Source organism: Stigmatopora nigra, chromosome 1 (assembly GCF_051989575.1).
Source record: "Stigmatopora nigra isolate UIUO_SnigA chromosome 1, RoL_Snig_1.1, whole genome shotgun sequence".
Lineage (NCBI taxonomy): Eukaryota > Metazoa > Chordata > Actinopteri > Syngnathiformes > Syngnathidae > Stigmatopora > Stigmatopora nigra.
The window spans coordinates 22,005,340-22,031,466 of NC_135508.1; the positions used below are offsets into that span (position 1 = coordinate 22,005,340).

General features: G+C 36.4%; 1 protein-coding gene across 2 annotated transcripts in view; it reads left to right on the plus strand.

Moving 5' to 3' along the window:
- Nucleotides 1–26,127, plus strand: part of slitrk6 (SLIT and NTRK-like family, member 6) — a 77,545-nt gene that overhangs the window by 23,660 nt on the left and 27,758 nt on the right. For both annotated transcript variants that reach the window (XM_077726642.1, XM_077726634.1), the window contains exon 2: nt 19,379–19,530. The gene's annotated coding sequence lies outside the window, so the exon portion shown is untranslated. The remainder of the gene's footprint in view (nt 1–19,378; nt 19,531–26,127) is intronic.

Sequence of the window (26,127 nt, forward strand, 5' to 3'; positions counted from 1 at the left end):
AGGCACAACAAAGGCATTACAAAGGGGGAGAACTTAACTTTTTTGTCATAATTCATTTAATAAACTATCATCTTTGGAAACGTGATCAAACAACTGTGCAGGGACGCAAACAAACACAAAACACTTTGCCTCGACAAACATTTGATCATTTGATTTCCCCCCTTTGTACAATCCTCGACCAGATTTTCTACCAGAGTCAAGTCACTGTTGACATTGATAGAAAAAGATCACAATTTTGAGTTTCGGGAAGCTTTCAAGGTTTGTGAACTCCTTCCTTGATTTAATTCCACGCAGACAGTCTATACGTCTTCCTCCTGACTACAGGGAAGGTGCGAATTCAATTGGGGCAGAGAAGTGCACTAAATTGCATTATCATTGACGGAGAAGGGGCTGAATGGGCGCAAGAGTTTTGTAAAAGTGTCGACTCCTACAATTACTGTAGTTGCTGGTTGGACCCTAAAAATAAAAAACTGAACATTGCATTGACTCATTCGTTCGCAATGATGGCTGAAAGATGTCCAATCTGCCAACCCTCCAAATGGATTAAACATCTATTGTTGCCATTGTCACAAAAAGGTAATCATTACCTCATAGCCAATGAGAGGTTTGAATGATTTTATGATTTGTCGATGAGTTTAATAAGCACGGTAAGTGAGTTCTATTTTTCTTATTCCTTCATCTTCTAAACCGCTTATCCTTACGGCGTTTGTGGGGGTGCTGTAGCCTATCCTAGTTAGCAATGGGCAGTATGTGAGGTACACCAATTGCCAGCCAATTGCAGCGTACAATGAGATAAATAAATCCCGCTTTAGAGCTCTCAAACAGTCGAAATTTTTGGGATGTAGGAGGAAACCAAAAGCAGGGATGTCCCAATTATGACTTTTTGATCCAATCCGATGTTTGATCCAATGTTCATATATTTGTAGACCAGTAAAAATAATGCAAAATTTAATGTATGCAGTAAATGATAAATCACTTTGTATACAAGTGGAGCTATTGGATTGGATAACTTTATTCATATCGTATTCGGGAAATTTCATTGTGACAGTAGCAAGAGGGTGATTAGACAGAACAACAAAGTAAAAGCACAAAGTACAAAGCAAATCAAAGTAAATGGGATCATTAAGAATCGACAAATCAAATCATTAAGACAGAAAACCAGCAAAAATACAAAGCGAGCAAGAGTGAAAGGACCGGCTGCCACTTGAACGGTGCCATCTTGGTTGCGGTAGCAAAAAAGGGATACAGACTCAAAAAGACGTTGTAAAGTTGGACAAACACTGGAACCACAAACAGGAAGTCTTCCACAAGATGGGGAACTTCTGCAGACTGTGACCAAGGTAGAGAATATGCAGAGTCACTCTTCTAAGCTTATCCATACAGTTTCTCAGTAGTCTGGAGCTGAAAACAACAGTAGCAGAGTAGAACTCCTGGAGGGAAAAAAACATGCAGGCAGGTGGAGAGCAAATGTAACACGGGAAACCACTGGGGATTAAACCCTCGATATCAGAACTGTGAGACAGATGGGCTTACAACTCGTCCAGTGGCCTTTTTTGGCACAGAAATATGTTCATTGGCAGTGAATGAGATCATCTAGTCAACAAATCATGATTAGTCATGTAAAAGCAATCTCGAAAAGCAGTAGGAAAAAAGTTGAAAACAATCTCATGACAGCAAGCCACTGTGAAGCAAGACAACACGGCCTCTTGAAAATTCAAGATGGGAAAAACTTCAAGTGTTGTTTGTTCTCTCTTCAAGCTCAGTTATTTTTTATGCTACCTAAGCGTCTTTGAGTTCCCTGGAAGGCGCTGTATAAATCTAAGTAATTTTTTATTATTGCCAGGAGCTTTTCAAGAGCGCCGACATGGGGGAAGCAAGTCTAATTCATTTTTCTTTACAATTAAAATGCGTTCCCAAATCAAAGGTTAAGAAAACACAAAGTAATTATGGGCAAAAATGTCATATTCATTTGGGACTCGTAATGATTTTGTACTGTAGTTTAGCACGGAATGTCAATATTGTCGTATATACACACCGTCTAATACTTGACCAGCAAATGTGTTCACTTAATTAGTTTTTAATATCTATTAGTTTCATAACGCAAACAGGGTCATAAATATTTACCTTTTAGACATAGTGTAATTTTTTTTCTCTGTTCCTCAGTAAGCTTAGAAAAACTAGACAGCGTGTCAGCATCAGAATGAACTTTATTATCCCGAAGGGAAATTTCCAGCAACAATGCTGAATTCGCATACATTTTTGTCACTACAGGAAACAACTATAATCATTAATACGCAATAGAAAACTGAAAAAAAATCCAGTAAACTGTTGGCAAAGCAAGTAAAACTCACTGATGAATAAATTGCACATGAAATAAAACAGTGGCAACAATAGGAATAAAAATCTCTACAGTAAAATATGAACTATACTCACAGTAATAAAAGTGTTTACAAGAGTTGAACTTGTAAATAGAAGTTCATTGGTGATTATAAATACGATACTTGCAGTCAAAATGGGTTGGCTGACATAAATCTGCATCCATACAATATTGGTAAAACCATTTTCAATAGACTCAAATTAATAGTGAAATTCATGCAAACTGACAACTAAAATAGAGCCAATACATTAGAAGGCAAATGGGTCTGGATTAGCTGTACTTTTAGCTACTCGACTGGAAAATGCAATTTTGTCCTAATTTACTGCGAACAGTATTCCAATGAACTTATTGGCTGCTATTGACCGTAATAGACTAACCATATCTTCCCTAAAATCTTGAAGTTTTTGCTTTCAACACATATGGTGAGAAGCAGAATTTCAAACGGCTGTTTGCGAAGAGTGAGTATTTCTTTAAGGTGGCGAAACAATCTTGAAAGATTATTTTTTTGTTGCTACAGGTTGTTGGTTGCATAGTGCCAACGTTTTTTGGCATCCGGTGAATTTTTGCACTTTACCATAATTTCTGGCATATTGAACATCTCCACGTATAAACCGCACCCTTAAAATTCATTGAATTTTACGATTTCTCTCGTATAAGCCGCCACCTGATTCACAATTTTTACCTCTATATTCATGGTTTTAATAGGAAGTACAAATGTGTTACTTTGAAGGGAAATTCTTAAGAAAAATCATTGCATGTGACTTTTCAGACATACTTTATGAATCGAAAAGATCGTCTGCTGGATTGCACATTCCGAAAATTCAAAAAGGAAGTCATGTGAGCAGTACAATCAGGAAGTGTGTCAGTAGCGCTCTAGTTTATCATCCCTAGGTAAGATGGCGGTGCTGTGAGCGAGGAATGGCAGGCATACGTGAGTTTTTTCATGTTTTATGCAAGATACTTTTTCTTAAATTTCATACATACACTTTAAAATACATTTTGTTTAGCGTTTTATCTGTTTATCTTTTCTCTATTTTGAAATAAATGACCGTATCAGCCGGATTGTCTAGCGTTATGGGCTTTCATCTTTGTCATTTTGCAGATTTGTGCATGTCAAGTCTAATTTGTGCGCAGGCAAGTAGTACACTTGATTCAGTCAATTTACGGTAGTTTTAATTTCCGCAAAAAAAATGTGCATTAGGCAGTCAAAGGGTTAAAATGATTCCATCCCTCAATCTAGTGCTAATCTGATGGTTTGTATCGTTGCATCTATCGGGGGAAGAAAAACAAACAAACAAAAATACTCAAGTCATGGTGCATAAGCACTGAATGAAAACAGCATGAGTACGAATAAATCAGGAGGCAAATGAGTCTCGATTAACTCTACTTTTAGCTACTCAACTGGAAAATACAATTTTGTCCCAATTTACGTACTGCAGACTGTATTCCAGTGAACTCATTGGCTGTTATTGACGATGATAGACGAAGCAGTTCTGCTCGAAAATCTGTGTTTTAGCACTGACCCCACATTAACGATGGCATATAAACGTTAATATAAAAATAATTCGAGAATAAGACTGACTTCTCAGAAACTCTCCATTGAAATATATTCCCAATATTAACAACACCATGCATAAAAATTAATCTCTTTTCATTTATTTAAAATTAGAAACTCATTGGCATCGATTGACATCCCATCAATTTTGACTTGGAGAGGCAAAGGAAGAAAAATTCATTCATTAAAAGTATTTTTAATTTCATTTTTGTAACATTATAAATTCATAAAAGCAACTTTAACAAAAACCTAAAAAAGATTGATTAAATTCAAATGAAAAAAAAGAATATATACATACATACATATATATATATATATATATATATATATATATATATATATATATATATATATATATATATATATATATATATATATATATATATATATATATATATATATATATATATATATATATATATATATATATATATATATATATATATATATATATATATATATATATATATATATATATATATATATATATATATATATATATATATATATATATATATATATATATATATATATATATATATATATATATATTTCTTTTTTACTTTAAAAAATATTAATATTATTAATATTATTTTTATCCCATTCCTGTTATTTCATTATTTATCATTATTGTTATTATTTATTTTATTTTCATTATTTATCTATTTTATTATTACTTACTGACCTTTCTGAGAAAACTACATGAATTCAACAATTTAAACTGTCAAATATTGAACAGCAGAGTATTCAATAGGTAATTCCATATAGCCTAGCCTATAAAAAACAAGATTTTCTTTGGGTTTCATTGTTTATTTTTTCCTCTTCAAATGCATGCGAGACTCCACTGACCTCACATCCCCGATTTAAGACCATGATTAGGTCAGGGACGACATACAATATCTCCGCACATTTGTCCTTGTCCTCCTTTGCTTCTTCGTCTATTTTGTTTCCCAACTCCCTCGCTACTCAGCCTCACTCCTCTTTTTCTTTTTTTTCTCTCTCAATCTCTCTCTCTCTCTCTCTCTCTGGTGGTTGATCCTTTGCAGTTCTTTGTCCTTCCATGGACAAACTTGGTAAAATTGCACATAGACAGTCACATGTAGCCTTTGGATGAACTTGGTAACAATAACATTAACAACAACGCTTGTTTTAATTTTTCTTCTCCTCCACCAAGGTCGTCAATGGCCAGACAATCTTGTTTTAAAAGATTATCTCATGAGATTATTTTAATGGAGGATGTGTGTTTAAAGTGGATAATTGGGTTGGCCAATCTTAAAAGTGGTCATCATATCCAACTAAAAATCTTTATGTGGGAAAAGCTTTAACTCTTCATTCACAAAAAGCTGTCATACCCAAATTAGTTTTTTTGTAGATAATTGTGGCCGAGTTAACGATATGGGTATTAATACAAATTTTATTGACGTGTAAAATGTGATTAATGAATTAGTGTTTGGGTCTTATAGTGCAGAAAATGAATTAATAAGAAAAAAAGCAGTGCAAAAAAAGGATCGTCTGTGCTTAAAAACATGTTAATATAAAACCTGAATTTTGTTGATGTTGTCCAAAGTGGAGGCACGAGCAGGTAGTGAGGATTAAAATCTTGAAAAAATAATCCATTTTGTTGCAAATAGCTAATTCCTTAAATCACTTGGAATCTACCAGATGGCCATGACCAATGTTTGGCGCACTGAACAGCTGAGTCACCCCAATAAATAAGAAGATGTGAACAAAAACAGACTCCAATTAGCTAGCCGCGGACATTAATCACCCTGTTTTATAACAGGCTTAATGTTGAGAACAAAATAAATTGTGAACTTAAAGCACCGAGACAAAAAAAGTAAACTGCCTGTTCCACCTCACCATATTTGCCTTAATAATTTTAGTGGATACAACGGTCTTACATCAGTGTTCTCTCAATGCAATGTCTCTGTTACGATCTCGCCGCGTAGTGCGACTGGATCGGTGGAGAAGTTGAACCCAGATGCAGAGTCGCCGAAGTAAATGGAAAGGTGAGGCAGATCTGTAGCTCTTGTAGGTTCATTTAATAAACGTGGTAACATAACATAAACAACTTAGCTTGATCTCTCGTGACAAACGGAATGAACATGCGGCGTGGCGTCAATGGAAACGGCCATGACTAAGAGAATAAACAGGAAACGAAACCAGGACGAAACCAGAACGATCCGACCGCGGCCACAGAAAATCATAATGCTTAAATACCAAAAATAATCTAATCACGTAATTAGTGACAGCTGATAATTATCGTGACGTCATGCCAGGCAAGGCAATCCAGCCACTCCTGACAGTCTCCCACTTTCTAAAATTAACCGCCTGATTATTTATAATATTTAGACCAATTATTTGTAAAGTTGAAGAGAATCAGATGTGTGACTTGATTTTCAGGATCTGCCAATTCCTTGGCAATTTATTTGGTAATTTATTACATTTTCTTAATTTTGAGAGTATCTCTCCTCTCGATTATTTTGGAGTGCCTGAAAAAAATCTTTAAAAAAGAATCTTTTTCTACCCCATTCAAATCTAAAAATTGCACGGTGCAATTATTTTTGATTTTGGAGTCCTATCATGAAAAAAAACAATCCTAACAACCAAATCTTTTTCACCCTATTCTGATCTCCTAAAAAAAGACCTGATTTTTGATCACACTAAGATTAGGCACATTTTTAATTGTTATATCGCTGGATTTTTGTTGTTGTTATTAAATATATTTAAAGTTGAAAGTGAGTGGTCATTCTTCACTGTCATTGATGGTGATAGATGTCCCCTCCCATGTGGGAAGGGCCAACAATCACTGGCCCCTCCCAGTCAAAGTTTGATTGGATGTCTAGCGTCATTAATGGCGGCTACCAAGGTAACATTTCTGCAAAAAAATTAACTCGGTCCACGTGCGATCTTGTTGGACATGTTTGTGTTGTGAATTAAAGGTTTAAAGAAAAAAATGGGTACGTTTCGAAGGAGCATTGCTATATTAGCGATACACAAAAGAAAATAAAAAAGAAAAAAATGGACGTACCTACAAATACCAACGGGAAATCATCTGCCTTGTATGTGGCCATCAGTGAAGCTCAGGACCGTTTATTGCATTTCATAAAGTGCTAATCTACTAGAGAAGCATCTTCACCTTTGCAATAATGACTCGTGAGATGAAGCCAAGAAGGCTTCACTAATTTGCATGAGTTAATAGATTTCGTGCTCATACTTTGGTAAAAATTTAATGACCGCCAAGCACGGACAAGACGCAATCCTTTGCCACAATTCAGGTTATCTCATAACATTGGCTTCCCGAGACCTTCCGGAGAAACGTCTCCTTTGGAAAACATACCCTTTTGTGTTCCAATTTGCATAATGTAATCTTGAATTTCTCATTCGGTCGGAGGAAAAAAAACAGGTTGCAACAAAAGATTAGCATGATGAAGCTAAGACGGGTGACTCGCAAGAAGGTTATATCACTTTTTTCACACTCTCTCTCTCTCTCTTTCACCCTCTCCCTTTTCTTACCACGACATTGCATGATAAATTACATTTCGTCAATTAACTAGTTACACGCTCTGCTAGCAACATAAGCTATCAAGGGTAATTCGGGTCTGAGAAAATGGCGAGAAATTCTGCACCTTTTTCCCCTCTCTCATTCTCCCTTCCTTGACGACGTTCCCATTAATTTTCCCAAAGAGGCCTGCCAGCTGGGATAGCACCGGATCCATTCATCACGGTGTCATACACAAGACTGCTGCACATTGGCTAGCGGAAAAGGTCAAACAACAAAATTTGGTGTTCTGCACCTTAAAGTGCGCCCATTCAGCATTTTAATTAACCGGTCCTGACTGATGAAAAATGAATGAGCGTGGGAGTTGTTAAAAAAAGGGTGCTTGAGGAGTTCAGTGCACAAACATAATGATAATGTAGCGAGTTCAATGAAATAGCACGGTGCTAATGATGAGAGCAGATTGGTTAAATGGCAAAGCAAACAATCTGTGACAAGCTTGATGAATGTTACACCTTATTACGGCTTGTCACGTTAGATAAATGTTTCCCTGTTATTCGGCATCACAATGAGGCCGAGATATTTAAAGGCTCAATATTTGGGTTGTTTTTGTCACGGCACATGCACATTTTTCATGAGCTCGCTAACTGAATATGTCTCGTCATAGCTACTAGAATACAGGGAGCCCTCTAATTACGATGTGATGGACCTACGACGTTTGGACTTTACGATGCCCGTACCTCGTCCGCCGTTTAAACTATCACAGATTTCATTCATTCATTTTCGGCACGAGAGTCGCAGGGATTGAGAGCCAGTCAGTCGCAGAGGACAAGGAAATACAGTATTCCCTCGCTACTTCGTGGTTCTGCTACCGCGGACTCAGAGCTTCGCAGATTTTTTTGGGAAAAAATACAAATATTACATTGAAACAACATATTTTACAGTTTTTTTTTTGTTATAACATGAAATTCACTCTCTCTACGCGTATTCTATATGGTGTACTGTATACAGGGGGTTAAAAAATAAATATAATAAAAATAAAAGTTGTGAATTAAATTAAAATTAAGCATTTTTGAAGGGGAATCCCTACATCGCGGAAATTCACTTATCGCGGGTGGTCCCTGTCCCCATCAACCGCGATAACCGAGGGAACACTGTACTCATACCTATGGGCAATTTAGAATGATCAACCAGCCAAGCAAGGATGTTTTTGAGACCATAGAGGAAACCAAAGAACCCAGAAAAAAACCTACGCAGGTCCAGAGAAAACATTTATCAAACGGAATGATAAATGCCTACATATATTCCAACTTTGTGAAATTGCGAGTGGCAGCTGAGTAAATATAAGTCCCAATGCATGTAAACATGTAACTTAATATTTTAAAAGTATGTTACGCATATTCAGAAAATCTCAAGAAACATCTCTGTGGAAAAATGATGTTCAAAGGTACATGAAGCAGAAACTCATCCCATTTGATCAGCCAATACGTTTTTCCGATTGAGGGTTTTCAAAACGTATATTTAGATATGTTGGTAAGCAGAGCAGTGGTACCTTTATAAGGATTAGAAAGGTAGAGTTGCTAAAAACTCGATTTAGTACTTGCGTGGTTGATTAGGTGTGTTTTGTTTATAGTGTTCCTTGTTCTTATTTAAATAAATCTCACTGTTCAATCTGGTATTCGGGTCCATTCCTGTAGAAAGGGATTATAAATCTATTGTTGTCAGTAGCAGCTGAGTTCATTTAGGAATTATCATGAAAGCAGACGCTTCTCTTTTATTCGCTTGACTGTTTTAGGCACTTTTATGCCAAAGTTATTGTTACACATTCAACATTCAAAACGGTTCATTTTCCGAGCAGAACTGTTTCATCTAGCGCCATTACGGCGGCCCGTGTAAATTGAGGACAACATGGAAGTTATGTTCTTTACTTTGATTTCACAGGTTTTTATGCTAATGGGGGTGAGAAGGCTGTTCTTGATATAGATCGCTGCTTGGGGGATCGCTGCAATAAAAACTTGGCAGAGGGTTAACTGGATATATGGTGGACCCAGCATGTAAGCCAAGTGCTGGGGGACTACATTAGGGGAAATGAGGCCCAAGTGGACTTCTTCTTCCTCTAACTTGCTTGCCAGTGAACTTTATTTGCTTGAGCTTGCTGTTAACCTTTTTGTCAATTATATAATTTGGATAAGTGGTGTGTCTTTTAATTGCTAGCTTTATTTTAGAACTGCACTCAGTAATTGGGGCTATAAAAGGTTCCACTTTCCAGCCATAAATGCACAGCATGCGGATAATAACTGGAGGGCAACCGGCTTAGGACTGTAAGACAGCGTCGCTACAAAAAAAATTGTGGGAAAACTCCGTCCAGGGACTAAATAATCAAATGGGGGAAGTACTGTATGTGACCTTGTGAAGTCCATTCTGCCAATGGAAGATGACTAAAGTGAAACGTACAAGTAATGACATTTGCTTTTGCTGATTTGCTCTTCTAGAATCAGATTTTCTTAGCTGATTCCAGCCTCTCAGCATTGAGATGGAAGAACAATCTCTTAGCGTTTGTAAATCTGTTGGGAAAAAAATGCCCTGAAGAGTTGGAATAAATTTAATCAGTGACCCCAGATAAAATATTAAAAGCTGCATTCCGGCATGTGTTATGCAAAAGATGTTTTTGATACAGCAACACAACGGTTGCAGTTTTTTTAGGTGCTCATTATTATTTGTGGTATTATATAGAGTGGATACTTTCCAGGTACAATGCATGTCCAAATACCTTTAACCATTTAATAGGCACACACAACCCAAACAAAAGTGAATACAGTAATCCCTCGAATATTGCAGCTTCACTAAGTTGCAGAATTTTTTTCTGTGGGATTTTTTTTTTTTATTTAATTACATTTTTGGGGAAATTTATAAAAATGTCAAAATCCATGCTGAAACTAGCAAGGGGAAGCCACTCCCCTCTCCTATATATATTTTTTTATTAAATTTTATTTATATTTATATATTTTTTTCCTTTTTCATATATATATATATATATATATGTATATATATATATACATATATATATATATATATATATATATATATATATATATATATATATATATATATATATATATATATATATATATATATATATATATATATATATATATATATATATATATATATTTTTTTTTTTTTAATTTATTTATTTATGTTTTAAATAGGGGTGACACTACTTTGCAGTTTTTTTTTTGTCTATCGCAGCTATGTCTGGTCTACATTAACCGCGATAACCGAGGGATTACTGTTTTTCAACCCAGTCTCATAATGTACAGCACAGGCAAACTGCATTGGACATGTCTATCAATGTCATAGGCTGAATTATTAACAGTCTGGCAGAAGAGTGTAATGTTGTAATATATTTGGAAGGACCAGTAATTATAAAACTAGGCCATATTGCATTGGGAGATAATTAATGTTGGCCTGTCCCTGGGAGGTTTTGGTGGAGTGGGGAGATTTTGACATAGACTATTCAATTATGTCGTTCCCCATGGGTCCGGAAACTCCAGAATACATGTATAGATCTAAATTAAGCGCATGACAAATCTCTTATCGCTTTTGATGGAGCGGGTCACAGTGTCGCAGGGAAAAATAGCGTGCCTTTGTATACATAAAAAAAAATATTGGTCATCTACAATGGCGTAATTAATGATCTGCACCAATGAGAAACATGCATTAAAGAAGAGAACATTTCCTTCGGCAACAGGAAGTAGAGGCAGCGAATATTTAATAAATGTCTAATAAATGTGTCATCTGACGAAATTAATTAAATAGGATATGTTTAATGTTTTTGTGTAGTGCAGAAGGGAGAAAATTTAATGTTCCCATAAATATCAAATAAACTCCCTTTAAATGTTATATAGAAGCAATAATATGTACATTAATATGCTCTAGATGCCATATTTTGCAGGACTATAATTCGCAATTTTTTCATTGTTTGGGTGGGCCTGCTTCTTATATATTAGCTTATTTTTTCACTCTGACCGCTAACAGCGGTTTATGTTGTGTTTTTTAAGCTAAAAATTTCCCCAACACTGTTCATATTATATTAACAGGTGTGTATTTTCTCTGTTGTTACTTTAACTACGTAATGTTTGTTCTTGGTTTCTGGATATTGTCCTCATTTACGAAGATTTTAAACTCTCCAATTCTTCGAACAGATCTCAAACTATACTTTTTAGAAACAGTCTTTGATAAAGATGGATTGGATCCATTCACAAGATGCTATCAAAAGATAAAATTGTGTTATACATTTAACGCAGCCACTGTAGCTGCAATTGCATTGTAAATATGTCCACTTGATGAAATTAGAAAGTGCTTCTCAAATGATTCTCATGAGTTGACAGGTTATAATAGGGTTACAATTATGAGATTGCTGCCAAACTTACCCATGAGACTTTGTACCAGTTGCTATTATGATTCGGCATCTAAATTGAATAGAATATAAAGGCAAGGCACACATTTTTCTAATGTATCCACACCAAGTTAAAGAACATTACACCGTCAAATACTATGAATCTTTTTACCAAAACTACTAGATATGCATTTTGTATGAAAACTATGGAAAAAAAATCCAGCAATGATTTGTTTATGGCTATTTGCATGAAAAAGAAAATCCAGCAATGTTTTTTAATGTATTTATTTGTTGTTTTTAGCTATTTGCATGAAAATATCTGGTTGAAAGTTTTCATTTTTGGCTAGCCATTTTAAATTACCATAACGATTCACTTTAGAACGCAACGTTGTGTTCTAAATAGGTTTTGCATTTTGCATGTTCTCAAAACATTCAATTATTTTAAAAGATCACCTCCATATCAATGGCGTGTGCATTCTCAGCGGATGTTTCAAGCAGTCTCGACATTTTTCGTTAAAACAAAAACGTGGGTAATATTGGGGGAAAAAAAGGGAAACTATTTGAAAAGCATTATAAAATGAGATAAGATAAGGGTCACAAAATCTGAAAATGCTCTTTACCCACTACAAAATATGATTTTTGACATTTAGCAGCTCTGTCATATATAGTTTATCAACCTGGGAATTGCAAGTGTCACATTAAACCGTGTATGGTGAGCCCTATCATCGCCTTCACATTGGATACATGTCTAATTTGCAAGAATGATCGACCATGGGTCCTTGACACTGGGGCAGAATGTGACCAGAGGCTTGATGTTCTGGATAGATGATGAGAATACCTGTAATATACTGCAGGTCATCTTTTATAGTGTTGTATCAAAACTTAACTTCCATTCACTTGTGCGGACGAATGCATTGACGTGTCAATTAAATTGTTTGTATTTTCAAACCAGGAAGTCAAAATTGAGTTACGAGATATGTATTTAATATGAGATAAGATATGATATGATAAGATATGTATTTGATGCTCTATTTAAATCAACTTGAGGATAATTTCAGGGGTGAAAGGAGCTTTCATTTATTTTTGGATAAATGTTTTTTTTGGGGTTTGGTTGGTTGGAAAAACAGGCTAAATAGGCAACTATCAATAGTCAAGTGCGATTTATGTGTTTTAGTTTTTTCTTCTTCTGACCACCGACCTGATTTTAGACGTGCTAGACGTCCAACCAATTTTTACTGTGCGTGTTTAAAAAAAAAATCTTACTTGATACCGATTACAGTAATACCTCATTTATCACGGTTAATGGGTTCCATTCCTTACGGCAATATATGAATGACCGCGTTATAGGGACAGTGTTTTTATGCTGTCTATTTTATATTAATTGGACTTTTAAATGGCAATTCCCAATTGTGGCTTTAATTTCATATTTGTATTCTTGTTCTCTGACACTATAGGTGGTGAATCCGCAAAGTTAACTGTTATATGTTAACAAATGAAAGTGGTAGAATTTTAGGCTGGTCCCTGCATGTGTTCCCTGGAAGAACTGAATTTGGAAATAGCTGATTTAAACGTTAAAACAGTCTTTTGTGGGAGTTTTTTTTTTGTTTCTTTTTCTTTTCTTTCAGAGCAATAAGAAAAGAAAATAGCCACCACAATTTTACCGAGCAGTAAAGCCGAGTTCACTCCATTGGACTAGAACAATAAACCCTTTATTTGCTTGTGTATCCACCGGAGGGTGTGTAGGGTGTATACGCCAACTACATAAACTGAAACATCACTCCTGGCAGAGTGCGGCTGGACATGCAAGCTCATTGGCATTACCATTGACAATTCTGAACGTCCAATTCAATTTTGACTGAGAGAGTATTTGTCACAGCCCCTGCCAAATTATGAAAAAAGTACGACTTATTATCCGGAAAATACGGTAGTGCATATAAACGGCTAAAGAGCGTGAATTTTTCTGGCAGCAGTTTACAGAAAAATTTACAGGGGAATCTAAAATGACTTGAAAAGTCAGATTTTGAAGGCACTTGCTTGAGGCTGCCGCTACTCGCTTTAGTCGCCAATAAAAACGTAAGCGAATAGTGACAGTGTAGCGCAAACTTAGTGCCGTAGGAGTCACGCAAGCTCCGTACAGTAGCATCTCGGAGATACCGTGTGAAAGGCAAACGGCCCCGGCTGCTTCTCTCGCAGTGACAGTTTTCCGTGAGCCTTATTCCACTCCTGCTGGAGGCACGGTGACATGCACCGGTCCGGTCCGTCTCACGCACAGAACAGGCGGACTCCCACGGGCGAATGAGTCATGCTGAGGGCCCCGGCAAAGAGGCAGCATGTCACAGAAAAGCAGTGCGCCTCCAAAAATTGCCCGTCTCGTGACAACGCTTACTATAACAGATCATATACAAACAACACGAGGTTAGTGTCAGTAGGACGTTAGATTCATGCCAAAATTCTTTTTTCTTAATGTGAAATACTGCATACTTTTTTTTCGTACCGTAAAATACGCTTTAGCGAGAAAAAAATCCAAGTTACAGTCTCAAATCTGGAGTCAATACATTTCGTAAATAGAGGTACTACTGTAATTCTAGTAATGTACAACAACAATGACTAAATTAATCAAAACTGTTTCTACTAAAATATCCCAAGTTTTTTAAAAGCAGCCTACATTTTGTCAACCCTCACACAAGAGTGAGATTTATTCATGTAAAAGTAAACCGTCAAATATCCTTGTACCTAGAAAAGAATCCAAGTTACAGACCCACTTCTAGTAGTAATGAAATTCGTAAATAGAGGTACCTCTGTATTTAGATTAGATTAGATTAGATAACATAACTTTATTCTTCTCGTCCGTTTTTGGGAAATTTCATCGTCAGAGTACCAAGAGGGTGAGAATACGAACACAGGAAAAGACATTATAGACATAAATAAATAGGTAATAAATAAGTAAGTAAATAAATATAGAACTAAGTACATAAACAAATAAATATATTAATAAATTCATACATATATAAATAATGAAATAAATAAATGAACAGATATAGAAATATAAAAATAAATTCCTAAATATAAAAATAAATATAGAAATATAAAAATTAATTAATAAATATAAATTAATTAATAAAAATACAAATTAATTAATGAATATCTAAATAATTTAAAAAATATATGAATGAATTAATAAATATATAAATAAATATAGAATTGTAAAAATAAATTAATAAATACATAAAAAAATATAGAATTATAAAAATACATTGATAAATATATAAATAAATATAGAATTATAAAAATCATTTAATAAATGTATAACTAAATATAGAAATATACATAGACATAGATGTACATGGCTGAATGGAGAAAAGCAATGACCAAAACTAATCAAAACTTTCTCAAAAGAAGCCTACATTTCATCAAGGCTTTCATTTTATTTTTCTTCCACTCCAACCTCCCAATCTTGCAACGCTGTTTGCACGAGCCATCAAAACGAGCTTTTGGTGAATTTTCCTGTCCTCCTTACCCTGTGTTTGAAGTAGAACTGCAAAATTGCTGATTTCTGAGGTGCGAAAATACATAAGACTGGCAGAACACAGTGTATGTGTAATGAGCTTCAAGCCAAGTGGGGAGCCTAGCATTGCTTCCTTTGTGTTGAAACCAATTGTCGGAATCTTTGGAGAGCGTAAGGGCATAACAACTGTGCGAATGCACATGCGGGAGGGACAATATTCCTTCTTTGTCAGTCCTGTCCAAAAAGGACAGGCCAACAAGTACAGCCTGTGATGGGTGGGCCAAAATGCCTACAAGGCATTGTGGGAAAAGCTCACTTGCTAAAATTGCTGTGCCCCAAACTAAATGATCAAAGTGCAGGAAATTGACATCCTAGTACAAAGAATATTTTCAGCACCTCCATTTCTACTGGAAAAGAAAATGTACTTTCACTTAACATATTAATTGTACCAAAATGTTCTAACTAATTATGAAGGAGGCTTTAGTGGTTAGCACGTCGGCCTCACAGCTCTGGGGTCCTGGGTTCAAATCCAGGTCGGTCCACCTGTGTGGAGTTCGCATGTTCTCCACAGGGCTGTGTGGGTTTTCTCCGGGTACTCCAGTTTCCTCCATCATTCCAAAGACATGCATTATGAGCTCATTGGACACTCTAAATTGTCCCTATATCAGCTAGGATAGGCTGCAGCACCCCCCGCAAACCTAGTGAGGATAAAGCAGTTCAAAAAAATGAATTAATTAATTATGAAGGTGCTTAATGATAAAATAGTTAAGTATTAAAATGTGGATTACTGAACTATCGCTAGGCAAAAAAATGGTATCTAAACCTTTTTATGTGGTTTACACATTTCCCATGTTTTATTTTAGAGATTTTCACAATATGCCACGTTAATTGTAGCCTTTAGGATGGCCATCAAATTATTGATTGTGTCTCAATGAAATAAATGAGTCTTTGCAGCAATCTGTCTGAGAAATTTATGGAACTCCTTGAGGGAGTTCGAACGTTTATTAATCATCAAGGGACCTTCAGTCAAATTCTGCAGGCATCTTAGAGGAAATAGACTTTCATTCGCCCGAGAGAGGAAAAAAAATACGTATAGAAGTCACACTTGAGTATTGGTCGATAAATAATGAAAAAAATGGCAACTTATTGTCCAGAAAATATGCTACTTTTCGTTCAATTAAAGAGACATTTTCTTGTAAATGCATGAAATTTGAAAATAAGTGCAGAAAAGATGATTGCAAGCACAAAACAAATAAGTTAAAGGCAGAAACTCTTTGGCTTTGCTTTTTCAAATTTAAAATACAACATCAGAACTGGATTACCCGTGTCGTCAGTTTTCTGGCTCACCTTTTCCACCACCATAGAAGTCATTTTTTTCATTTTTTTTAGCTAGAACCAACACCACAATGCCTTAAACACTGCATTTCCTGCATCTTAAAATTCACTAAACAACATGGGTACTGAAAAATGAGGAAATAAAGACTCAGAGCCTCATAAATGAGACCTATTTTCCAGCTAGTGGTGTGCCTTGATGTTTTCGCAATGCAAAAAGTGCGCCACAGCTCAAAAACAGGGGTAAATACACAACTAGTAAACGTAGATGGCACAAAATGATTCCTCCTTTTGCAAAGAACTACGTCACTGACAAGTCACCTTTAAGATAAAGCTGAACATGGTGGTGTGACTGATTTTTGCCGGCCGGTCGGTGACTTGGCAAAGATCCAGTGTCCTCTCAAAGACACGAGGGGGGTGTTAAGTCTGCAACAAGAGGTGTTATAAATAACCTTGTTCTTTGGAAAAAAGAAAAAAAAGAGTGATTACAGTGGTACTCTTTAAATCTTCACCCTGGGGAGGGGGGCTTCATCAGGGGAATGAAATGCCCTTGCACTCGCAGTGATGTGTGGCTCTGTTCCTTAATCGATAGATTGAGATTCCAGTGTTTTGTACTTCTGACTGGGAGCAACAACAAACTCTTTTCTTCGCCCACCTCCATCGATTGGAACTGCTTTTATTTTAAGAACCGACACGTTACATCTTCACTTCCTATTGGTTAAACCAAGAGTTTCAGGGGTACGGCTCTGGGGCCGGGAAGTGGTCCGCTAGGGGCTCGGATTTGGGCCGCCGGGTTGTTTTGCCTGATGGGCTCTTTGTAGGTTATTTATGCTGTATATACACAATTAAATGCATTCTTTATTTTCGAAAGGGTGTCACAAAAACAGATGTTTGTGGGTGTTTTGATGACGACCGCATTTTGCTCAATTTCCTATCCGCAATTGCAGTCGTACGTTTGCCCCTTGTTGTCAAAATAGCGCCTTCAAATTTTACTGGTGCTGATCTGTCAGTGCCCTAAATTTTTTTACAAATATATACTGTTTTTTCACGACTATAAGGCGCGCTGCATTATAAGGCACACCCTCAATGAATGACATTTTTCCATATATAAGGCGCACTGTATTATAAGGCGAACTGTATTATAAGGTGCACTGTATTATAACACACACTGTATTATAAGGCGCACTGTCTATTTTGGAGAAAATTTAAGACTTTTAAGAGCGCCTTATAGTCGTGAAAATACGGTAATTGCTATTGACTTCCAGGTAAGAAGCACTCACTACACAGTCACCTCTAGAGCCTGCCATTGTTGATGTTTTGGATTTTTTTGTATAAAATCTTGCAGTGGGGGAGGAGCTATATGATGGAAGATGTTGTAAACTAAGATGGCATCTGCATATTTAACAGTATTGTTTCAGTTCAGGCGTTTGTGTTTTTTTTTTTAATATCAGACAGTGGTGTTTTTTGTTATTGGTTTTCTGTTTTTTCCATATATAAGGCGCACTGGATTATAAGGCGCACTGTCTGTTTTGGAGAAAATTTAAGACTTTTAAGTGTGCCTTATAGTCGTGAAAATACGGTTTATATATTTTAAACACTTTTTTTTTTTTACTTGATTCCAGTCCTCTGAAAAAGATGCAATTGGCCTGAGTAACGATAAATTCCGATCCAATTTCTGATTGTGGACATTGCTAAAAAAAATGATATATGGACATAATTTCTTTTTTCACCTTAATACATTTCCTCAGTATTAAATTGGGACATGGTGTTGTCAGATTGTGAAAATCAGGTTATTCCCACTCATATGCAAAAAAATAAAATGTGATCAAGATATGGCTATTCATTTTTAATATTTTCATGTACTTGTGTATGTATGTATGCAATATGTATTGCATGTACAGCATTAACTATTTTTGAGGTCAGTCAGTGTCTTGATGTTTTTCATCTCATCTCATTTTCTGAACTGCTTTATCCTCATTAGGATCATGGGGTGGAGCCTAACCAAGCATGCACACTCTCACCCATACCTAAGGGGAATTTAGTGTCCAATCAGCCTACAATGCATGTTTTTGGAATGTGGGAGGAAACTGGAGTACCCGGAGAAAACCCACTCAGCCTCGGGGAGAACATGCAAACTCCACACTGGTGGACCAACCTGGATTTGAACCCAGGACCCGAGACCTGTGAGGCCAAAGCGCTAACCACTCGCAACTTAATAGAAAAATTACATAGAAGGCTGATTTAGATAAAATAGAAACACATTCCAAAAATTCCGGCTGTTGTTTTGTTCTCTAAAGACTGCATTGAAGCTACTGTAGCCTATGACAGACAGACAATGGAATGACACAAACCACCTTGGTTTCAATAAAGTATGCAACAAGCTTTCAACGCCCTCTTGCGGTCATGCTTTACATTGCACGTTTAAATCGCCTTCCTAATAATAAGGTGGGTGCTGGTGGCCCTCTGAAGAGCTTCTTTTCATGCTGTGAGCGACCCAGACCGGCCAATTTATCAGCTCAATCTCCTCATTTAACTTGGAAATGTTCTATTTTCAAACCAAGTGGTTCAAAGTGTGCAATTCCAGCTCAGTAAATTGTTCAATTGGAGCTTCCTGAATAAACTATTTGATCTACAAATGTGGCCTCCATGACCCAAAATACGATGTCTACTTTTGTGCTCTCAATTTAACTGTCGTATTGTCTGTATTACAGGGCTGCTCACGATGATGGACATCCAATCATGTCGCTCTTCGTCTTGGAATTTCAATGAGCTTGTGGCTATTAGATGTCCAATCCATTGGAATTGGGAAGGTGGCCAGCCCTCCCACTTGAGATGGATTATTGCTGTCAATAGTAGCTGTGCGGTAAGTCAATATTCTTTTCATTTCATTTATATTTTTATGCATTATTACAAATTCATGTGAATACACCAAAAACAATAACATTAAAAAAGTAACTACAAAAATACACAACCGTTATGACCGCAAATACCACAAAAAAATGTTGTTTTTTAACCATTTACTGCAATTGAATTGAACATCTTGTGGCGGTTGATTTATCTCAACAATTTACCAATAGTAGCTAATAGGTAAATCAATATTTTTCCAAAATTTTAATGCATATTTATTAATATAATAAAATATCACAAACAAAAATCAATTACATTAAAACAAGGAACTACAATAATACACACCCGTTATGACTGCCAATACCACTAAATACCACTTTCTTAAATTTTATTTTACCACGAATGAATTGAACATCTAGTGGCGGTTGATATATTTTTACTATTTAGTAGTACTGAAGGCTAATAGGTACATTTATATTTTTCTAAATATATTTTGATGCATAATTCCTAGTCTAATAAAATGTCACAAACAAAAATCCCTAAAATTAAAACGAATAACTACAAAAAAATACACACTGGTTACAAACACCAATATCAGTAATACATTTATTGATTTATTGCCATTTGCCTCTCTCAGTCAAAGTGGATTGGACGTCCAGTGGCATCAATGAAAGCCAATACGATAAAAGTTCATTTATTTATATATATTTATCTGGTTATATGTCCCAGATTTGCATTTGTACTTCCTTACAGTAACTCCAATTGCCTAGGAAACTGACAATCTGATGGACAGCTTCCAGGCAACCACAGATCTTCACATACATAAAAATAATGAGCTGCAGAGACCACTGCAGCACTTATATAACATAAAAGGCAAGAATATATGATGTGCCATATCACGGTGGCCAAGACTAAAAAAATATGTTGTCCTCGTCCAAACGATGGGAACTAAGGCGGATGGCCCGATTTCTACGGTTCCCTGACCATTATCGAGATAATGCTTAACGAGAAGTCAACAAATTCGCTTATCTGGGGATGCATCAAGGCCATTTTACTGGATAATGTCCTCTGTCAATGACCTGCGGGCTTCCAGGTGCCATTAGAAGCATACTTTGCTAGTGTGTATTTTATAGCCACTGTTAATTTTATGGGCGCCCTGAAGTGGAAGTGTGCGCTGCAAGCAATGCTGCTACTCAAGATTTGCAATCGGCAACTCCCTAAGGCCTCCGGGAAACTCTGAGAAGCAGGGGCGGAAATTGGGGAGGGTCTTGGGGGATATGGCTGCACACTGGCCCCGGTTTTAGGGTGGTACGGGGGATGTGGCTTGGTAAATGGCGAGTATAAAATAAACCTAAGGTGGTGCAGACATATAATTTTGTGTTACACACACATACACACAATATTTTCAAATGTTTGTTTTATGAAGGCTGCCTCCAAATGAAAAGTCAATAGCCCACCTCGCCTAAAAACTGCTCTAGTGGGTGTTTGTAGCGCCCCAAGAGTGACAATTCTTTATAACTGCAGTGGTATATCTACTAAAATTAATTTGTGCCAGAAGAAGTTTCGTCACTTGGATTCTTTCTAAGTATAGAGACACATTTTACCTGTAAATTCCCTCATTGCTTACACGGTCCTGAATAAACTACCAACTAGACACTTTAGCAATTTAGTTTGAAAGATGGGAGAAACACACGCAATAATATAGAGAAAAAATAGCAATTTGTTTATTAAGCAAAATAAGAATCAGTCAAGAACACATTGCAAAAACATTTCTAGTGTTGTAGAGCAGGTAGGGGCAAACTACGGCTCGCGGGCCACATAGGCTTTTTAATCCGGCCCGCCGACGTTGTCCAAAATTTTTTGTAAATGACATTTTAATATTTCTTAATACATTCCTTTTTACTTTACTTTGTACATTATACTTTTACTTGAATGATGAGTGATGAGTATGTTAATACTCTAGTCCTTTTTTTCTGTTTGTTTCATATGTACTGTTAACGGATGCAGTTTTGTATATGTATCGTATCTTGTGCTGACCCGGCCCATCTGTCAAATTTTTTAAGTCAATGTGTTTAAGCACTCTCGAAAAAGTTACAAAACAACGTGACGATGAACATGGTCGGAGGCATACAAAAAGCATTGTAAAGACGCAGGTCCCCTACTAGCCAGGTTCTGGGACATAGCAACTCTATCATGCTGATTTCAAAATAAAATAAAGATAGTGTATTTATGTTTTGAGGGGATGTTTGATATTTTGGGAGATTTTATTTTTGTAAGTAGAGACATTCAAGTACCACTGTGTATGAAGCCACTGCTCAGCAGGACTTCATACTGTCATAATAATAATAATAATCGGACATAGGCTTAAAAAAGCCTAATTGGCATCATACCCAGCTGCGTATGACGAAATTGGTAAATGGACTAAAAGCAAGAACAGCTATATTAATCTTTTCACCTTTTTAGTTTTGTGTTGTAAGGGCCATTAAATTGGCTTTTCCTTTACCGTTAGTAAGGTGATTAATCGGCAGCAGTCGACTGAAAAAGAACAACAGTGCAATCGCTGGCTTTCATAAGCCACGTTCTTGGCATTTCAAACAACAACTGTTGGTAATTAGAGCGCTACATGAGCTCAGAATGCTCAATTAAAATGGAAGTGAAATCTTTCCTATGGTAAGACGAGTTTTGTGATTAAGATAGTAAGCTTGCCGGATGATGAGAAAGGATTTTATTCCAGGATTAAAAAGCAAATGTCAATACGTATCCAGAATATTCAACGCTATGAAGTTTAATGATAGAGAATGAAGACCACCAACTATTTTTTTTTAACTTTTCTGTACAGCATTTGACCGTATTTTCTGGTTTATTTTTATTAGGTGTTTGTTGTTTGACTTATATTCAGATGTATATGTTTATTTTCCAGGGTTGTATTACCTTTCACAATTCCAGTAGTGATTCATAGTGTGTTTGAAACTATTGTTACACACATCTTTGCTGGAAAAACAATAGGGGGTTGCACTTCCACTCCCATCCAATAGTTGGCATCACTTAGCTGTCATGCTTTGTAATCTACCAAAATAGCTGAGTGTGCTGATTGGGTTCGAATCAAGCTGTGAATCCTGACATAAATCGTATGGCCAGTTATGAGCCTGGAAGCCTGTACAGTGGTACCTCGACGTACGAATGCGACGACATACAAGCAATTTGAGATAAGAGTACAATTTTGGCCAATTATTTATATTGAGATACGAGACATATTTTGATATACGAGCAGACAGCAGACGCGAGAGGGTGCTCATAAGAACATAATGGACACTTTCTCTTCCCTCAGTTTGGGAATATTTTGAAGGGAATACAAACGCAAACAACCCTCCATAGTTTGCATCTGAAAGTCAGGGTGGGGGCGGGGCAAATAGAGCCACCCCGGGAAAAGAGAAGTGTAAAAATTTAAAACAAAATTAGAATTAAGTTTGGTGTAAAGTTAGATTAAACATTTTTTTTCAGTGTGTCTGCACCGTAGTCCAAGTTCATTTAAATTTGTTTATGTTATGTTACGAGCACGTTGCCATTTTTCCAATCTAATATCCTATTCTGGGTGTTTTTTCAGAGGGTTGGAACAAATTATTATTTTTTTATTTCATTTTTATGGGGACACGTTCATTTGATTCACGAGTACCTCGACATACAAGCTCAGTCCCGGAACGAATGAAGCTCGTATCTCAAGGTACCCCTGTATGTCCTTTTTATTGATACAAGCTTTTATTCAAAGGTTAAATTCCAACATATTTCATTCAAATTTCCACCCCAATTTATTCCAAACGTGCAATCCACCAACTGATCCCGAAACAAGCGATCGAGTCACTTTCCGCAAAATTCGTACTCGACGAATGCGCCGAGCAACATTCCATCCCACCCTCTTGATTTACGGATTAAACTGGCCGATCCCTCGCCAGCGGCCCTTTTTCCTGAAATGACTTTGGTTGCTCCGCGCCCTTAGCACTCCCAAACGCTGTGCATTAACCCCCATGGCACTTGATCGATAAATCTTTATGAAACGCACATACCCACACCTAAGCGGGCAAACAGGAAGTCTTGCCTTCCTCCATTAAAACTATTAACACGCCACCAAGATCGATCAGTCAACCCTGACTCACCTTGTCTTCATCTTCACCCTGATTTCAAAGTGTATCTGTGAGAAGATAACGTGTAGCCAATCACATCATGTTTCACTCGCGACCAGGCAAGGGGGTCCGATGCATAAACAGCGAGATCAAAATGTCCTCGCCTATTCATGATTTGACCTTTTTAGCAAGAGGAGTGTTGGTTACGGGGGAGCTGGAACGAGTCCAGTGGTAGGTTCAGCGGGCAGCGCTCAGCATCCGTCTTTTCCCTGGCAGCGTCATTAATAATGGGAGGGGATCGTCCTCTTTGCGCGGTGGGAAATGTAGTCATCTGTAGCCCAGTGGCACGGCCATTTAACTACCACTAATTGGTATGGACGGCGGGATCCCTTCAGTGTGCGGCTCGGAAAATGGCGGGATGTGGGGAAAGGACAAGGAGAGTACAGATGGGGGGGGGACAGATCAATGAATGTGTCCCAATGGACTGACGCAAACAAAGGGCCGCTTGTAAGCCTGCAAAATTCCAAATAGACTTTAGGAATATGCACAAGAGCAGTTGACAGGTACAAGAAATTCTCTGTCAATCCATGCTTTGCGACAAGATGGACAACGACGACATGGCTGGCCAGACAAATGCCTCCTCCAAGACGCGTCTATTTACTACGCCTGACAAGCTAATGTAGGGTAGTATTGGAGACGGATGTCCTATCGGCAGTCTTTATGACTGTCTGTGAATAATGGAGGTCCCGTTCGTACAAGTATGGACATACTAAACCAAGAGGTTGCACTGAGAAAAGCTGAAAAAGCATTTTTTTGTTATAAATTCTCAATACGAAAGGTTTGTATTGCCTCATTTCTAGCGATAGAATTCACATCACGATTCACAGGTCAGAATTCAATCACGATTAATCCATACACTGGAATTCAATGTGTGTATATGTGTTTGTGTATATATGTGTATGTATGTATGTGTATATTTTTTTCAGCAACACGCTTATTTATTTATTTATTTATATATATATATATATATATATATATATATATATATATATATATATATATATATATATATATATATATATATATATATATATATATATATATATATATATATATATATATATATATATATATATATATATATATATATATATATATATATATATAAAATGTTTTTAATACATATTTATTTATTTATTAACTTATTTATTTATGTCCAAAATGTCTCTCTTGGTACTTTGACAATGATTTTTCCTGAATATTTATCTAACAACAAAGTTATCTAATCTAATTTTTATTATAACAACTTTTCTAATTTGAAGTAGGAGGGGAAGTTTGAAAATGTTGAAAGTGTGTATTTTTCCTAAAGGACATCCAGTGTTATTTTTTCCCAAATTGTCTGCATAATTATGCGACTTAACTCATCAAATGCCAGTGACAGTAATCCAAGGTCGGAAAATCTCTCCCTTATGGTTCCTAGTTTTAAGATGAAATTTCCCGAACGAGCTTTTTGACACCATGACTTGCCCCACCCAGCCCTGCTTTGAATGAAATACCCTTTGCGTGTACGTAGACTTCAGATTAGAAGTCTTCATTTTTGAATATTTATTTATTTACTGCCGACCCCCGGTGCGAGCCTACGTAAGAGGCTCATTGTGTAGCAAACAGCCGGCCTTGTTTAACGCCAGGGACAAGGTCGTTTAAGTGATAATGAAGTCGTCTCATTAACGTAATGAGACACTTTTTTAATGAAGGTGATTTGGGGGCGAATGTGTTGCACACAATGGGGAAAACATCCGGGCTGACAGATAAAGTGAACATGTAATATGTTTACAGAAAACAATAATCCTCTAAACTTGTATTGAGCTTCAGTTAAGTGAGAGATCAGTTCAGTGAATATCAGAAGATGAACCTTGCATGTTTGTTTGGCCTTTTTTATACTGGGAAATAAAAATTCCAAACTAGTCTTACTACTAAAAGATGCTATTTAGGCCCATTTACTCTTGTAGAATTATTTTAATTCAGCCACATTGGAGAGTTGCCATGAATTAACAGCCTCTTTGGAGATGGGTACCTTTAATAATGTTAATAATAACATTTGCATTGGATTAATAGCGCTTTCCAGACATTCAAAGAAACTTAATTGACAGTATTTACATATATATATATATATATATACACTTGATGGTATTAAACTACTATAATAGCCACAGTTGCCAGGTAAGTGTTGGAAAAAAACAACAACAACAGAATTACATCAACTGTCAAAACTTGTCTATGCTATTAGCTCAGTGGTCAGCACGTTTGACTGCCACAACGACTTAGTTAGCCATGTCCTTACCATGAATTCAATGGTCTTTTATATTATTATTATTTGTTTTATTGTGTCGTCTTGATGTGATCAGTGAAAAGAATAAACTTTTCTTTAAATGTCAAACTCATTTCCGTCATGAGCCACGTCATAGAAACAATTTCATTCTGATATTGATTATAAT